Source organism: Leptidea sinapis, chromosome 32 (assembly GCF_905404315.1).
Source record: "Leptidea sinapis chromosome 32, ilLepSina1.1, whole genome shotgun sequence".
In the NCBI taxonomy this organism is placed as follows: Eukaryota; Metazoa; Arthropoda; class Insecta; order Lepidoptera; family Pieridae; genus Leptidea; species Leptidea sinapis.
The window spans coordinates 7457949-7474836 of record NC_066296.1 but is presented as its reverse complement, the minus strand read 5'-3'; the positions used below and the strand labels follow the sequence as shown (position 1 = coordinate 7474836).

General features: G+C 36.1%; 1 protein-coding gene, 1 long non-coding RNA gene and 1 other non-coding gene across 3 annotated transcripts in view; 2 read left to right on the top strand and 1 right to left on the bottom strand.

The window, feature by feature from the left end:
* LOC126974462 (uncharacterized) overlaps nucleotides 1-16888 on the top strand; it is a 304322-nt gene that overhangs the window by 117130 nt on the left and 170304 nt on the right. The window lies entirely within an intron of this gene.
* On the top strand, nucleotides 1086-1159 carry Trnas-uga (transfer RNA serine (anticodon UGA)). Its single transcript has one exon. It is a non-coding gene; the product is annotated as a tRNA-Ser (tRNA).
* On the bottom strand, nucleotides 5510-8645 carry LOC126974512 (uncharacterized). The gene is made up of 3 exons (XR_007731532.1): nucleotides 8491-8645; nucleotides 7520-8303; nucleotides 5510-5660 (listed from the first exon to the last, which is right to left on the bottom strand). It is a non-coding gene; the product is annotated as an uncharacterized LOC126974512 (long non-coding RNA).

Here is a 16888-nt window from a genome sequence, read left to right as displayed (position 1 = left end):
ACATCTTAATGGAGTAATTATACATTGATGCTATTTATGTCTGTGTAGCTGTTAAAATGTGAATTAATTGGTTTAATTCTATACAGTTAAGGATTAATGTTTACTTCGTGTTAGCTTTTACCAGTGGAAGGCTCCTTTGCACAGGATGCCGGCTAAATTATGGGTTCCACAACGGTTGCCTATTTCTGCCGTGAAGCAGTATTGTGTAAGCATTACTGTGTTTCGGTCTGAAGAGGTAGTGAAATTACTGGGCAAATGAGACTTAACATCTTATGTCTCAAGGTTACGAGCGCAGTTCTAGTGCCGCTCAGAATTTAATGGGTTTTTCAAGAATCCTGAGCGGCACTGCATTGTAATGGGCAAGGCGTATCAATTAGTAATTACAATTCATTAAATAATTACCTACGCAACTTATTTATAATTGGGCAACTCTACATTGTTTCTTCGCTAAAGAATATAACAATTATTAATAATACTCGTGAGGTTGCAAACATTTACCCCCTTATTCATAATAGTCTGCTAACTTAAAGCATATTGCTAATTCTCGTTCTGTCTTCTTCTATTGACCTAAGTCAGAATGAGAAAAAACACTCCTTAGCGGCTGTTTTAAGTTAGCGGACCATTATGCATAAGGGGGTAAATAGTTACGAGTTGGAGAAAAGGTTTCAAGACCCCCTAAACAGTGGCTATCAAAGAATGAAAGCCATTCAGCTTGACATATATTTTTATCCATTGAAGGTTAGTTAAGAAATGTTTACTTTATTTCATTAATTCAATTAAATAATTAATTCAGTTTTCTGCAAAACAGAATGGTTGATAACATTATTTTTTCTACTCCTTAGAGTGTGGATTGAACCGTGATAATATGTAGTGCGAATTCTGTTTAGATTTTAGTTAGACTTCCGAAATATCTGATGTAAAACCAATATCTAATCATAGGCTTGATGTCGGAGTTGCATTGTTCATTGTTAACAAAATAAACTTAAACAATATGTTATGTTTTTAAAGTGATAAACCTCACTTCTAGGATTAATACACAAATAAAATTTGACAAACAAAATTTTATAACGAGGCGGTAGGTACTCGAACGGTTAGCTCAGTTGGTTAGAGCACCGGCACTGAACGCCGGAGATCGTGGGTTCGAATCCCGCATCGTTCATAAAATTTTGTTTTTCAAATTTTATTTGAAAATAAGCTTAGCTTATGGTGGCTGTAGACGAACATATTATCACTACATACTGTAAAACAAAGTCGTTTCCGCTGTCTGTCCCTATGTATGCTTAGATCCTTAAATTATGTATACATCTAGATGGACTATGACAGCTGTGAAAACGTTGAAAAAAATATGTTTAGAACTAACCTCTATTTAGAGCAATTCACGTACACTTACACAAAGTGTTATACAAATCGCGAGTGTAAGACGTAGCTTGTCACGCACACTGAACTAATATTTTTGGCCTGTTTTTTATCGGTGGTCTAACAGCAAGAGACTATCTAGACGTATAAATTATCTACGGTTAGGTCTTTTAAATAAGCAATGGATTTTGATGCGGATTTTTTAATAGATAGAGTGATTTTAAAAGGAAGGTTTATATGTATAATACATGCATAATATATTAGAGAATAGAGATTTTAAGCAATAGGGCATTAACTCTTATCCAATTAATTAATTGAAAGCAAGGGGGAAGGCCTGGCAGTTCGTCTGGATATAGCGAAGGCCTTTGATCGTGTATGGCACAAGGCGCTCCTCGCAAAACTTCCATCATTTGGGCTTCCCGAGAGCTTATGCAAGTGGACCTCCAGCTTCCTCACTGGGCGCAGCATACAGGTCGTTATCGACGGTTATTGCTCGAATCCCAAGCCCGTGAACGCTGGAGTTCCCCAAGGCTGTGTGCTATCTCCCACGCTGTTTCTTCTGCATATCAATGATATGGTGGACACCGCCAACATGCATTGCTATGCAGACGACAGCACTGGTGATGCCGTATACACGGGCCATGCAGGTCTCTCTCGGGAAAACGTCGACCAGTGCCGGGAGAAACTTGTGTCTTCTATCGAGTCCTCTCTCGAGAAGGTCGCGGAATGGGGTAAGTTGAACCTTGTCCAATTTAACCCCCAGAAGACTCAAGTTTGCGCGTTTACCACTAAAAAAACCCCATTTGCCGTATCACCGCTCTTCGAGAACACTTCCCTTAAAGCCTCGCCTTGTATCGGAATACTGGGTCTCGAAATCTCGAGCAATTGCCAATTCCGTGGCCATCTGGAGGGCAAAGCCAAACTGGCTTCAAAGAAACTTGGCGTCATAAATAGAGCACGGCAATACTTCAAGCCGGCCCACATTCTAGCGCTCTACAAAGCGCAGGTCCGGCCTCACATGGAGTATTGCTGTCATCTCTGGTCTGGCGCACCCCAGTATCAGCTCGATCCATTTGACCGCGTGCAACGCAGAGCAGCTCGAATTGTCGGGAACCCAGTACTCTGTGAACGGCTGGATCATTTGGCGTTGCGTAGAGACGTCGCTTCATTGTGTGTTTTCTACCGCATCTATCACGGGGAGTGTTCCGAAGAGCTGTTCAACCTGATTCCTGCCGCCGAATTCCACCTTCGCACGACACGCCACAAGTTAGGATTTCATCCCCACCATCTGGATGTGTGGCGGTCCTCCACAGTGCGGTTTTCAAGGAGCTTTCTTCCTCGTACCACGAAGCTGTGGAATGAGCTTCCGTGTGCGGTGTTTCCGGGACGATACGACATGGGTACCTTCAAGAAAAGCGCGTACACCTTCCTTAAAGGCCGGCAACGCTCTTGTGATTCCTCTGGTGTTGCAGGAGAGTGTGGGCGGCGGTGATCACTTAACACCAGGTGACCCGTACGCTCGTTTGTCCTCCTATTCCATAAAATTAAAAAAAAAAAAAAAAAAAAAATATATTGTTCATTTAATATAGATCATTATGGCGGTTTACAGCATGTAATTTAAATGAATACTTTCTAAGATATTACAACTTTAAAATGCATGAAAATAGCGGTTGCGGCGGTACCGGCCGGAAAAGCATTAGAATAAGTATCATCAAGTTTATAAAATATTGCAGTATACGAAAGTTATTTTTGTATATTATCGTCGTTTATTGTTGAGATATAAATCAAAGAGGGTGTAAATACTACGTAATAAGAAGGGACTTCCTAAGTAAAAATTTAAATTTAATTAAATATGAAACGTGCAGTCATTTAACATAAGTTTGAAATAGTAGTAATTACAGTATTGCGATTGGCGACGAAGTATAATCCGGCTAAGTTTGAAAGCGAAGAATTGCTTAAAACGTACTGGATTTCGGCTATCTTCGTTTTTTTAAATGATTGTAGCCGTCATCTGTCGATCTATCAATGACTGCACATCAATCTATGCAATGGATTACTTGAAAATAACATTATATTTATTTAATTTTTAATATCGACTTTTGGCAAATCGAAGTCTGTTCGTTAATAAGTTGATTTCAACACATTGCAAGGTGCCAGGGTTATTTCCCCATTAACATGGATCTCCAAAGGCTCCGTGTAAGTGCCATAACTCAAGGACCGTAGAAAAAGCCGTGAGCTTTTTACTGCGCCAGCGAGCGTCTCATAAATTGCCACCATTTTTTAAATCAGTGTATATACTATGGGCTCGTAATTTAGACTTCTTTATGTTACCTTTATCTTGTCAACGCATTAAAATTCATGCAAAACCGAACGCTGTGTCTTGTCAACGTGACGGATTGTTGGATAGTTCTTTGTTTCGATTGTGACGCTGTTTTCAATTACGAAACATCTACTTATTTCGTACAAAAATGTACTTTTTTTATGGAAAAGCAGGACAAACGAGCGTACGGGTCACCTGAGCAACACTAGAGAAATTGCAGGAGTGTTGCCGGCCTTAAAGGAAGCTGTACGTGCTTTTTTTGAAGGTACCCATGTAGTATCGTCCCGCAATGAAACACCTTACAAGGAAGCTCATTCCACAGCTTTGTACCTGTGGCGAACCGCCACACATCCAGATGGTGGGGATGATATCCTATTTGATGACGTTTCGTGCGAAGGTGGAATTCGGCGGTAGGAATCAGGTAAAACAGCTCTTCGGAACACTCCCCGTGATAAATGGGGTAGAAGACACACAATGAAGCGACGTATCTACGCAACGCAAAGTGATCCAGCCGTACACAGAAGACTGGGTCTCCGACAATTCGAGCTCCTCTGCGTTGCAAGCAGTCAAATGGTTCGACTTATCCTCTAAACTTAAATTTCAAGTTAAAAAACCCAGTTCCACTGAAACATCTATTTTTTGTCACCGAAATACTACCACTTATCTATCGAAATGTTTATATGATGAACAAACCAAGTAGTTATAATATTTTGTTGCTGGACTAACTCGATTCCTAACGTATAACGTAATGTAGTCGACTAGTAGCATTTTCTACTAAATAATATATATGGTGCTTCATTCTATTGTATAAATCACTGATGGTAATTGATACGCCCTGCCCATTACAATGCAGTGCCGCTCAGAATTATTGAAAAACTCAAAAATTCTGAGCGGGACCCCCAACTGCGCTCGTGACCTTGAGACATACACTAGCTACGGCGCCCTCCAGCCCGAAACAGTAATGCTTGCACATTACTGCTTCACGGTAGAAATAGGCGCCGTTGTGGTACCCATTATCTAGCCGGCATCCTGTGCTAAGGAATTTTTTGGGTTTTCAATAATTCTGAGCAACACTGCATTGTAATGGGCAGGGCGTATCAATTACCATCAGTGATTTATACAATAGTATGAAGCACCATTATAATATACTATTTAGGAGAAAATGCTACTGCTCGAGTGTATATTAAATATAAAAGTCAATAATAAAAAAGGAGGTTTAGGAGATGGATTGCAGGAGTTACAAAAAAACGTAATTTTTATGTAATAAAATGTATTTTTCGAGATTCTGTTATGGAAATTTTCCTATATCTGCTTGGAAAATGATATCCATGATAGCTTTCTTCACATGAGCCAACGTTTGCGGGTCATACTTTCGTAGTTCAGCGGAAACCAGTCTTCCGAATGATTCATATGTATCAGCATGTTTCTCGTTCACTCTTCTTCTCTCAAATCTGTTTTCCAGAGGATCTACCGCTTGTCTCACAGACAATCTTGACTGCTCTGCAGCTTCCTTTGAATCTTCATCATCATGGGATTCTGCTTCATCCTGTAAATCATTGGTGGTAAAATATAGCCCTTATCCTTATTTGTACAGTTTAAAAGGGTATTCTAAAGGGTATTCATAATTTCAGTTGAAATATAGAACACAATTTACCCTAGTTGACTTAATCGTCAACAAAGATCATAAACCGCTGGTGTACAAACTCGAAATGATTGCACAAAGGTTCTTTAACTATCGCTAGTGAGTACTAAGACATAAGAAATAAATACTGCAAAACATTAACGATTTTTTATGTATGATTGTGGATTAAATGAGTTTTTATCATACCTCAGTTTCGAATTCTAATTTGATAGTAGGATCATCCCAAGTGTCATAAGTCATCAGATCGCTAGATGAGATTATAATTTTATCATCATTATTCTTCTCATCTCCAGTTGTAGTTGTTGAAGTACTCGGCTGAGCATCGGCAATAGAATCCGAGATCTGTGTCAAAAAAAATGAATTATTAAGTCTTTTTACAAAATTGTATTTGAATTACTTCGCATTAAAATTGCATCTAATAAGTGACGCTAGTTTTATTGTGTCTCATAAACAGTTTTTGATATCTTCTTCTCTGAAGAGTTTCTTGCGCCGCTTTTTCTCTCTCAGAGCGCCATTTGTTTCCGAAGCGGTAAAAGTGTTACAAGAGACATCAAAAAGAATTTTAAAGGAATCAAATTTAAGAAAATAAATGTCTATTATGTCTTTATGCTCACAATCATCGCTTCGTCAATCAAGCTATCCCGCTCAAAGTCACGCGTGGCGAGTGTAGGTACCTGCTATTACATTTGGCTTGCCACCGACATAAAACGTATAAATAGGTAGCACATGCAAATAATAGTATTTTATTAATATCTATACTAATATATAAAGCTGCAGTTTTTGTTAGTCCATTTATCGAGGTTTGGGTAGTCCATTTATCGAGGAAGGCTATATAGGCTATGTTTTTTTTTTTTTTCAAAATTGCTATTTTGTAACACAAGGTGTAAAATCGAAAACCTATTTCTGCGTGCGCTGCAAAAACTATTGACAATAGAACAAAATGATGTGCAGGCTATAATATAGGCAATATTTTATTACGCGTGAATTATACTTTATATGGCAAAACAACGTTTGCCGGGTCAGCTAGTTAAAGGTATAAGATTTGAATAAGAGGTGTTTTAAGTTATTTTATACTCTTCTGTTTTTGAAGTCGGTTTTTTTATTTTTACTTTTTAGTTTCACTAACCAGGTAAACTATAAGATTTCGTTACTTTTTATGGGTAGGCCTACGAAAGTATCCGCGTGCCTTAAACAATTTAGATCCCCTATTTCACGTTCTTGTGAGACACTGAAATATCGTGAAGAACGTTTGTTAGCTTTGAATGACAGGCAGACTAAGACCCACTTATCGGGAATCGGGTTAATAATAATAATAATATATAATCAATCTAAATGAAAACTTCTAAAAAGCAGTAGACAAACTATAATAACATCATCCACGTAAACAAAAATTTTCATAAAAAATGTTCATGAAATGAAAACTACTGGGCCAAACTATATTTTTATGAGACCAAATGGCAAATATTTCGTATCAAACTAAAGAAGAATCACGAAAATCGGATCATAAATCAATAAAAAAATACCAATAGAATTGAGAACCTCGTCCTTTTAGAAGTCGGTTAAAAACTAGTGGCGTGATTTTAAAAATAACCATTTTTTTAACCGCCTTCTACTGGGTTAACCGATTTTTATGAGTTTTTTTTTTATTTGAAAGCTGGTGCCGACTACAAATATAACAATAATTGTGACTACCTTATATTGCCGTAATAATTTGATTTACTTTTATGTACTTAGTGTTTTATTTTTTACTTCATTTTACTTAGGAAATCTCTAAAACTAAGTTGATTATTAAGTAGAAGAATATGCAATATTTATTTTACTTTTTAGTACATATTAAGTTTTGGAATAGTTTGTTTTAGTCGATTGTTTTTTTGTTTAATTTTTTTTTAACAATTTGTCATGTTTTTATGAAGTGAGGGTAATTTAGTGATCTCACTCCTGGGATTAATTACACAAATAAAACTGAAAACAAAATTTTATGAACGATGCGGGATTCGAAACCAGCGACCACTCGCTTCCCGTGCGAGCGCTCTTCCCAACTGAGCCACCGGTTAGAGTGACTTATCGTTGATAAACCTTGAATGTCTTGTTTAACTCTCAGCTTCATCTACAGGTTCTTCTTTAATTTGAGTATTTTTTTAATTATTATACTTGTATAAATTAACTAAGCAATTGATAGTTCTTTGAAATTTTTTACTCACTTCTTTACTATTGTCATGAGTAACAACCGTACTGACATCTCGTGCTTTACCATAGTTGACATGGTGGCGCTGTTTGAATTTCTCGAGCCATCCTCCTGATGCTTTGAAATTAGTTAATCTAAGTTCTTTGGCACACTTCTCTGCTTGAGCTTTTAAAATTGGTCCTGACATCGGCAAATTATTCTGACGGCGTTCACAAACCCATGAAAACATAGCCTGATCTAGATCCTGATATTTCGGCCGCTTTAACTTTTTTAAAGTTTTCCCTTCCATCCCTGCCTTTAGAAATTTCTCTTTATTCTTCCATACAGTAGCTACAGTAGAGGGACTGAAGCCAAAACGTTTCCCAACTTCACTTATCCTTTCACCTTTTTGTATCGCCCGAATAAGGCACACCTTGTCGTTAACACATAGACTCTTTCTTTTACTCGCCATAATATTTGCGTTAGTGGTAACTAAGCCCTTTAAAAAAATTGTAGTAATCACCCAAAAAAAAGGTTATAATAGTATTGATGTTAAACACAGCATATGTGGTTATACTTCAGCGTTCACGTTATAGGAATTGTTTCGCTATTGAGAGGAGAAAAACTAATATTCCTGGCCTTTTTTTCGGTTGTCTAACAGCAAGAACTCTATCTAGACGTATAAATTATCTTAGATTGCTTCATTAATCTGTCTCAATTCTTGTTTTCGATCGTCGGGTGATGTGTTTTAAACATCAATAAGTGTTCTTTTCACTCATTTGATATTTTTGTCTGAATGTACCAGCTTACGTTGATTTTATCTGTAAATTAAATTAAATTAGTAATGTATAACTAAACTATAAATAAAAATGTTTATATGCAATGAATATCAAAAGCAGTAATTATTTAACGGGTATCCTAGAGGCGTACGTTATATCATACCGATCTGTGTAATAACGCTACAGAAAAGATAATGGCTTGATGAATGCAAAACATAAAGTTACTTACGCAGTCACCTCTATATAACGAATTATATCACTCTTTTAAGAGTTATTTTACTCAAAGAAATATTTACAGCAATACACGTTATAATATTTAGATAAATAGTTAAATCAACATTCCACCCACAATTATAGCACACAAAACACGTCTTTACGGCACTATTGCTGTACGCACACTAATAAGTAATAACTAAACAATAATGTGTTCTTTCGTTCATAGCTGTTCATATCTGCAATGTAGAATGCTTGTCGCGGCGCGAGTATTCTTTCTCTTTCACTCACTATCAACCAGAGTGAAATATAATGGCAACCACAACGTCAGCGTTTCGGGTGAACATTTCTCTGCGTCATAAATGTTAAGATTAATGTCGTCGACGCATGCCTCGTGTCCGCAAATTATTAGTTGTGTTATATTTTTCCTAGTTGTACTCGATAGTAAATACGGCTTACACAAATAGGCGTCTACAATGAACAGCGGTGTGGATTGATCGAGCGGCAAGCGATGTTGCCGCTCTTCCTTTTGGGTTTACAATAAGCTTAACTAATAAGGTCCATTAACATTAAAACGGCATTACGCCAACAATTATTGCTATAAACTGCGATGCCAATGCAAATGCCGTTAAAAATGTATGGGTAAATCAACTTTTAGTGGAAATTAATGAGTTAATGATCAGCTTTCACGTTATTATGGCCAAATTTAATTTGCCCTCCGGGGTTTACCTTACAACATTTCTTGGTATTAACCCCATAGAATGATTTACCTTAGTCACATAAAATAAACACCAAATATTTTTATATAATATGGGAAAATTTTATATAACTAATTGACAATGAGATCCGTAAGGCAATTTACCCATTTTTACACAGTTTAATAAGTCACTTAGTAAAAATATTTGTTTTGAAACAAGTAGCTCCACAAAGAGGATGTAAATACTACGTAATAAGAGACGGGGACGGCCTAAGTAAAAATTGGAATTTAATTTAGTATGAAACGTGCAGTCATTTGACAAAAGTTTGAAATAGTAGTCATTACCTACTGTATCGCGATTGGCGACGAAGTATAATCCTGTTGGGCTAAAAAGCGAAGAGTTGCTTAAAACGTAGTGGATTTTGGCTATCTCCGTTTTTTACATGATTATAGCCGTCATCTGTCGATCTATCAATGACTGCACGTTTCATACAATCGAGTGAATCGCTTTTCTCTTAGAGAGTTTCGCTAGGCTAGTTCAGTTTGTACTTCAATACTTGCAGCAATCCTGCAGAATTTGACGTGGTAATCTGGTGAGACAGTTTATGAGTTAAATTATTGCTTGACACTAATTCATCTCCCAAAATAAAAGCTGTCAGTTAAGTAACTCGTGTGCTAATGTGTAATCTATTCGTGTTAGTGCCTTTAATGGGCATCCGCTACGTAGATCAGCTGGCACTAATACACAGACACTTCAATTTTATTTATAACTAGCTGATCCGAAAGACGCTGTTCTGTCAATAGAAAATGATCTAAGTATTTGGGAAGAATGTAGTCTAAAGCCTTCGAAAATGTGTTATCAAAGTTAATGAGATAAAAATCAAACAAAAAAGTATTTCTGAATGATTTTATAATATGTGGTAATAAAATGATAGGAATTATTATCGTATTTGTGTAAAAAGATTTCACATATGACTGCCTTTAAATTAATAATTAAAATGGGTATAGTATGTTATCCTTTAGAGATACTTATATGCCATCGGGGACATTTCTATAGATCTATATAAGATACATAAGTCCACCATACATTATTTTGTTAAGTATATCTCAAAGGGCTCAGACTGCGTTTTCGTTGTATGCACCCAGACGGCTTATTTTTTCCGAAACCTCCAACAAATATCGTTAATGTGTACAAATATATATACAAAAAAATAATAAATTATATACGAAAACCTTCCTTGAGAACCACTCTATCCGTTGGTGAAAACAGCATAAAAATCGGTGCAGTAGTTTACCGCGAACATACTTACGCGGTGGAGGTCTTTGTTTCATAAAATGTTGTGATGTTTAGTTATATTTAAAGCCACAGATTTTAGGCCATATTTTTTTTACAGGATTTACAATAAGTTAGGCAGAATATTTTTGAAATTAGATGCTGAACTGTAACATGTCTGTCTGAGAATTGATAAATATAAATATAGATTAATAAGAATTTGAAAAGAGTAAACTTAGAGTTTCTCGCCCGTTCTTCTCTGGGAAAATCTGCCTTCCGATTGAGCTGTAGTATAAAAATGACATATTACAAGTGTAATGTGACCTGCAATATAAAATAGTTTTAATTTTGATATATAAAAAGGCATTTATTTTCTCAAATATTGATTCCTTTAGAATTATTTTTGATGTAATTTCTAGCACAACCATTGCTTCGGAAACAAATGGCGCTCTGAGAGTAAAGAAGCGGCGCAAGAATTTCTCCCAGCATTGTTTTTTGCGCTCTTTTTAATAAAATATACAATACTGTAATGTCATTTTTATTACTAAATAATAATCATAATCTAGTGCGAGGCTGTCAGATCACTTAGATATTTAGCTGTGGAGTTCTAGGATTTACGACGGAGCCATTTTTTAATAAAACAATTAAATTTATGTATACATAATGCCTGAACAGTGGCTGGGCCTTTATTATAAAAGTGTATACATTTACCCATAAAGCTGTTATGTATCTTATGAAGCCTACTAGTATAAGTTAAAGCAATACCTTAATTCTTGTGTTATATATTTTTTTTTAATTATTAAATTTCAATTTGCATCCAAAGTTCGGTTTGAATTATATTTGGAAGTCTGGATATACACGAGTTAATTTTCTGTGCAGTGTCTTAAATATTACTCCAATGATTATCTTGTGAGATAATTGTTGTTTCCACATAGGTACGGTCTTGACAATAGTATTTCTTTTGCTAAGTACTTATTTGTGTAGTTTATCGTTGACGGACCGGATGGATCTTGATAACTTGAATGCGAGGAGATAGCGATAGGGTGCGCCATTTAATATACACTACTAGAAGTCATAGACAGTAGAGTTTGATAATAGCTTGGTGAACGAACGAAGATTCCGTTTCGGTTACGGCAATATAAAATAAAAAAGCCTTTTATTCCCATACTAAACTACATAATTAAGTTAAGGTTAATTTAAAAATTAAAACAAACTTATAATTATTGTTAAGTTAAGTTTACTAACTTAAGGCTAATATTATAAGAACTTAAAGAGAGAATAGTTATATGTTAGTATTTTTTTTTCTATATCTTAATAATAAATGTTTAATTAGTAGTATGGGCCCCTCTTTGGGTTAAGGCCTCCTCCATTTTTGTTTTGGTTACGGCAATAGAAATACAATATACTAGCGAATAGACAAACAAAGGATACGAGATAGATAAACTTCTCTTACGGAGATACAGCAAGATAGAAAAGTTAAGCGAATAGAGGAAATGCTCGCTATAACGCGGTTCTTGTTGTTTTCTTCTATATGAAAATAAGGAACGAGACAAGCAGGACGTTCAGCTGATGGTAATTGATACGCCCTGCCCATTACAATGCAATGCCGCTCAGGATTATTGAAAAACCCCAAATTCTGAGCGGCATTACAATTTCACTCGTCACCTTGAGACATAAGATGTTTAGTCTCATTTGCCCAGTAATTTCACTAGCCACGGCGCCCTTCAGACCGAAGCACATTAATGTTTACACATAACTGCTTCATGGTAGAAATAGGCGCCGTTGTGGTACCCATAATCTAGCCGGCATCCTGTGCAAAGGAGCCTCCCACTAGTAAAAGGTTCTAGGTACTTCATGCTTATAATATCATACAGTTTTATAGCTGTAGTCGGGGCGAAATATAAGTTACCCATAAATCATTACTAGTACAATTTAGCAGCGTTATAGATCGGGGTTAAATAAATTTGATTTTCAAAGAAATTACTGAAATAATCGTTTTTTCTTTAGTCTTATTCCTCTCCGTGTATACAAGCAATAATTTATGAATTATTAAAACAACATTTAGCCTCTGAACTGAAATATTTTCGTTTCCCAACGTCCAATAAAAAGTAATCACTTAATAAACTTTTCAATTTCACATCTCAAGTGATTTACTCGAAAAAAATTCGCTTGAAACCATTAAAAATCAATTTTGACCGGCCGCCGGGGTGGACATGATTAATATCTTATACAACCTGCTAATGAATATTAAAATACGAATAAACGATTCAATACGAAGCGAGTGTTCGGTCGTTCGTGTGACTTCATTCGTAATAACCTAAACCAGGGGTCGGCAAGTAGTTTTAGGTAGGGTCCGGACACTGAATTATAAATAATAATAATTCCTTTATTTCAGGCCCATAAAATAAATACCTTATAGTCTAACATACATATGATATATAACTTAAATCTACGTCACATTTTCGCGGCGATGTGAGGCGCGTGTTCGGTAGCTTCCGGCGGTCGGCGACGTCCGCGATACTTGCGGAACACGACCCCCTTCGGCCACAGCTGCACGTCCAGGAAGGTTGATATATGTTCTGTCGGGACGCGAACAACAAAAGAGTTGAAGTCTACTGCGTGACGCGTCACCAACTTTTCGACCCCCAACCGGAACCTTGTCTTCTCCACCAAGTACCTACTGAACAATGTCGGAGGCCTTGGTGGTGTGGTGAAAGCGAGAGACGTAGATATACGTCGCTGGGATTACGGTACGCAGGAGCTGGTTCTGTCCTATCGGTGCTGTGCCACATGGTTATGACTAGGAGGTCTCCTCTTCTTCTGCTCCACCTTAATGAAGCCATCCTTGTCGGTCAGACCCTAATAATAATAATAAAACATAAGGCCTAGAATTAATGTAAGAAACTGCACCGGCGGTCTTGAAATTTTTTTATAGTTTGGTTCTCGAGAAGAATAGTGTATTACGCACATAGTGAGAAAAATAGGTCATTGTCACCCTCGACATATTTTCAATCGCGTGGCAATGGGTACCACAACGGCGCCTATTTCTGCCGTGAATCAGTAATGTGTCAGCTTTATTGTGTTTCGGTCTGAAGGGCGCCGGAGCTAGTGAAATTACTGGGTAAATGAGACAAAGTTTTTGGGTTTTTCAAGAATCTTGAGCAGCACTGCTTTGTAATGGGCAGGGCGTATCCATTACCATCAGCTGAACGTCCCGCTCGTCTCGTCCCTTACTACAATTATTAGAAATAGTTGAAAGATATTATTAAATAGGTTTCGTACTTTATTATCATAAAGAAAGAAAAACTACAAAATACTATATTACGCACGTAGGGAGAAAAGCAGGTCATTCTCACGCGCGGAATATTGACAATCGCGGTATATATAATTTTTTTACCACCTGCATGAAAAGCTCGCTTTTAGTCCCTGGTACGACGGAGAAAAGTCATCTTGCCGGGAGAGAATCAGCCACTTTTGTTCCTCGTACCAAGGACTAAAAGCGAACTATTTATCAAGGTGGGAAAAAAATCATTCTCATATTTTGTCTTTATAAGATAAATAGACAAAAATATTCCTGTAACTTTGTAAACTCGTTTAGAGATTCCTAAATCCTAAGTGTCAAGTTCTCCTAGTGCCTTGAGGCCTTGTCCAAAGTGATATCCTGTGACTTGTGAAGCATATTATTATCTGTAAGTCAAGATAAGCCACGATAACGCCACAAGCAATTTTCTTTAAAATAATATTTTCTGTTTTGCACAGTCATGACGACAGTGGAAGACAATAAGCCTGATCACGAATATGAAATCATAATAAGAATGCACCAGTGGGAGGCTCCTTTGCACAGGATGCCGGCTAGATTATGGGTACCACAACGGCGCCTATTTCTGCCGTGAAGCAGCAATGTGTTAGCATTATTGTGTTTCTTCTGAAGGGTGCCGGAACTAGTGAAATTACTGGGCAAATGAGACTGATTATCTTATGTCTTAAGGTGACGAGCGCAATTGTTAGTGCCACTCAGAATATTTGAGATTTTCAAGAATCTTGAGCGGCACTGCATTGTAATGAGCAGGGCGTATCAATTTACTATCAGCTGAACGTCCTGCTCGTCTCGTCCCTTATTTTTATAAAAAAAAGAAGAACGTGACGTCTTCTGGAATACGATCCCTAAGATAGGGCGGATGATATAGATATAACATTTTTAAACATAGTTTATCATAGAAATACCTTATATCACATCAAAAAATGATAATTGTATGAACGAAGTGACTTCAACTGTTTAGTTATAATATCATCTACGTTTTTCTCAGTATAACGATGACCTAATTTGACAGATATCAGAAACATTTGGATTAAAAATAATTAAAACTATTTTTGTAAAAAACTATTTAACACAATTATCAGCATGTTAACGATGAGGATTTAAAATATAAATAAACAACAAAATAAAACAACTGAGTTTAATTCAGTTTAGTATATGAATTAATAATATAAATTTTGCAAAATTTTGGAACGAGTTGAAATTTTTATACTTTCTGTTGTTCTGTACATAATAAATAAAATACTATTTCTATGAATTTGTAATTATGACTGGCTTGACAGTTCTGCTGTGAAACTAATTCATTGTAACAACATTGAGTATATTTTACGAAATAATTCTTGATTTTATGAAATATTATTGACAAATTCATAAAAAACAGTATTTTATTTATTACTAGTGGACCCGACAGACGTTGTCCTGTACACACGTCTTAAATTTGAAAAATCGGTCCAGCCGTTAGGAGGAATTCACTATGCATATATATATACATAGTGACAAACATATATATATATTCACATGAGCAGGAGAATTATACAATATGGAAGGAATTGAGAATCTAAACTCAAAATCACTGGAACACACAAACAATTCATCAAAATCGGTCCAGCCGTTTAGGGGGAGTTCAGTTACAACAGACGTACAAAAGAAATATATATTAAGACTAGTGGACCCAACAGACGTTGTCCTGTCGGAAATTTCGGACACACGTCTTAAATTTGAAAAATCGGTCCATCCGTTGGCAGGAGTCCACTTAAATACACATGAGCAGGATAATTATATTATATCGACGGAATTGAGAATCTAAACCAATCTCAAATTCACTGCAACACACAAAAAAATCATCAAAATCGGTCCAGCCGTTTAGGAGGTAGTTCAATTGTGAATCTAAACCATTCTCGAATCCACCTGAATACACACAGAAAGTTTCAGTAGAATCTGTCCAGCCGTCTAGGAGGAGTTCAGTGACATACGCACGCACACAAGAAATATATATATAAAGATGTACAGAACAACGTCTGTCTGGTCAGCTAGCATATATCGGCCATCGTTTATAATGCTTACAATAATTTGTTTATATTCCATGTTATCTCTTCTTGCAAATGCGTAGCACTAAGCCAAATACAAACTTTTAAGACATTTTTTTTTCTTCTCTTGTTTATAAACCTGTACTCAAAATTGGAGAAAATTGGATAAGAGGATTGTTATAAGATCAATATCATCAAAGCAAATTAACAATTGTTTATCAAAATTGAACAACTTAATTATTATTAGGACCTAAAATGTTGTTAACACCTAGCATCTAATTCGATACTAGCAAATGTAATTGTAATATGATGACCATTGATCACGAATGTAAATATGAACCAAATATCAAATACTAATTATCTATTCCAATTACTAATGTGTGGAAATGTTCATCTTTAATAAATCTTTACCAGTGGGAGGCTCGGCAACGGCGAATATTTCTGCCGTGAAGCAGTAATGTGTAAACATTACTGTGTTTCGGTCTGAAGGTCGTCGTAACTAGTGAAATTACTGGGCAAATGAGACATAACATCTTATCATCTTATGTCTCAAGGTGACGAGCGCAATTGTAGTGCCACTCAGAAATTTTGGCCTATTCAAGAATTCTGAGCGGCACTGTATTGTAAAGGGCAGGGCGTATAAATTAACATCAGCTAAACGTCCTGCTCGTCTCGTCCCGAATTTCCATAAAAATAATCAAAATCGGTAATAAAATAAAAATAAGATAAGTAGAATATGGTTGTTTGTATTTATATATGACACATACTAGCTGATACATTTTTTTTTTATTTATTTAGTGGCACGGGATGCAAGTCCATAGGCCAAACTTATTACTAACTAGCTGACACAGCAAACGTTGTATTGCCAATTAAAGTAATAAAAAAAAAATTCAATAGTTAAAATTTTTGGGGTATAAAAAATAGATGATGACAGATTCTCAGACCTACCAAATATACGTACATAAAATTTATCGTTAGTACTACAATTATTGTATTCGATTGCTATCTGGCAACCTTATTGCGAATCTGGGGATGGAACAGAATAATATAAAGAAGAGTGAGAATTTAATGTTGTGTATGTATTTTTCAATGCTAAATCAT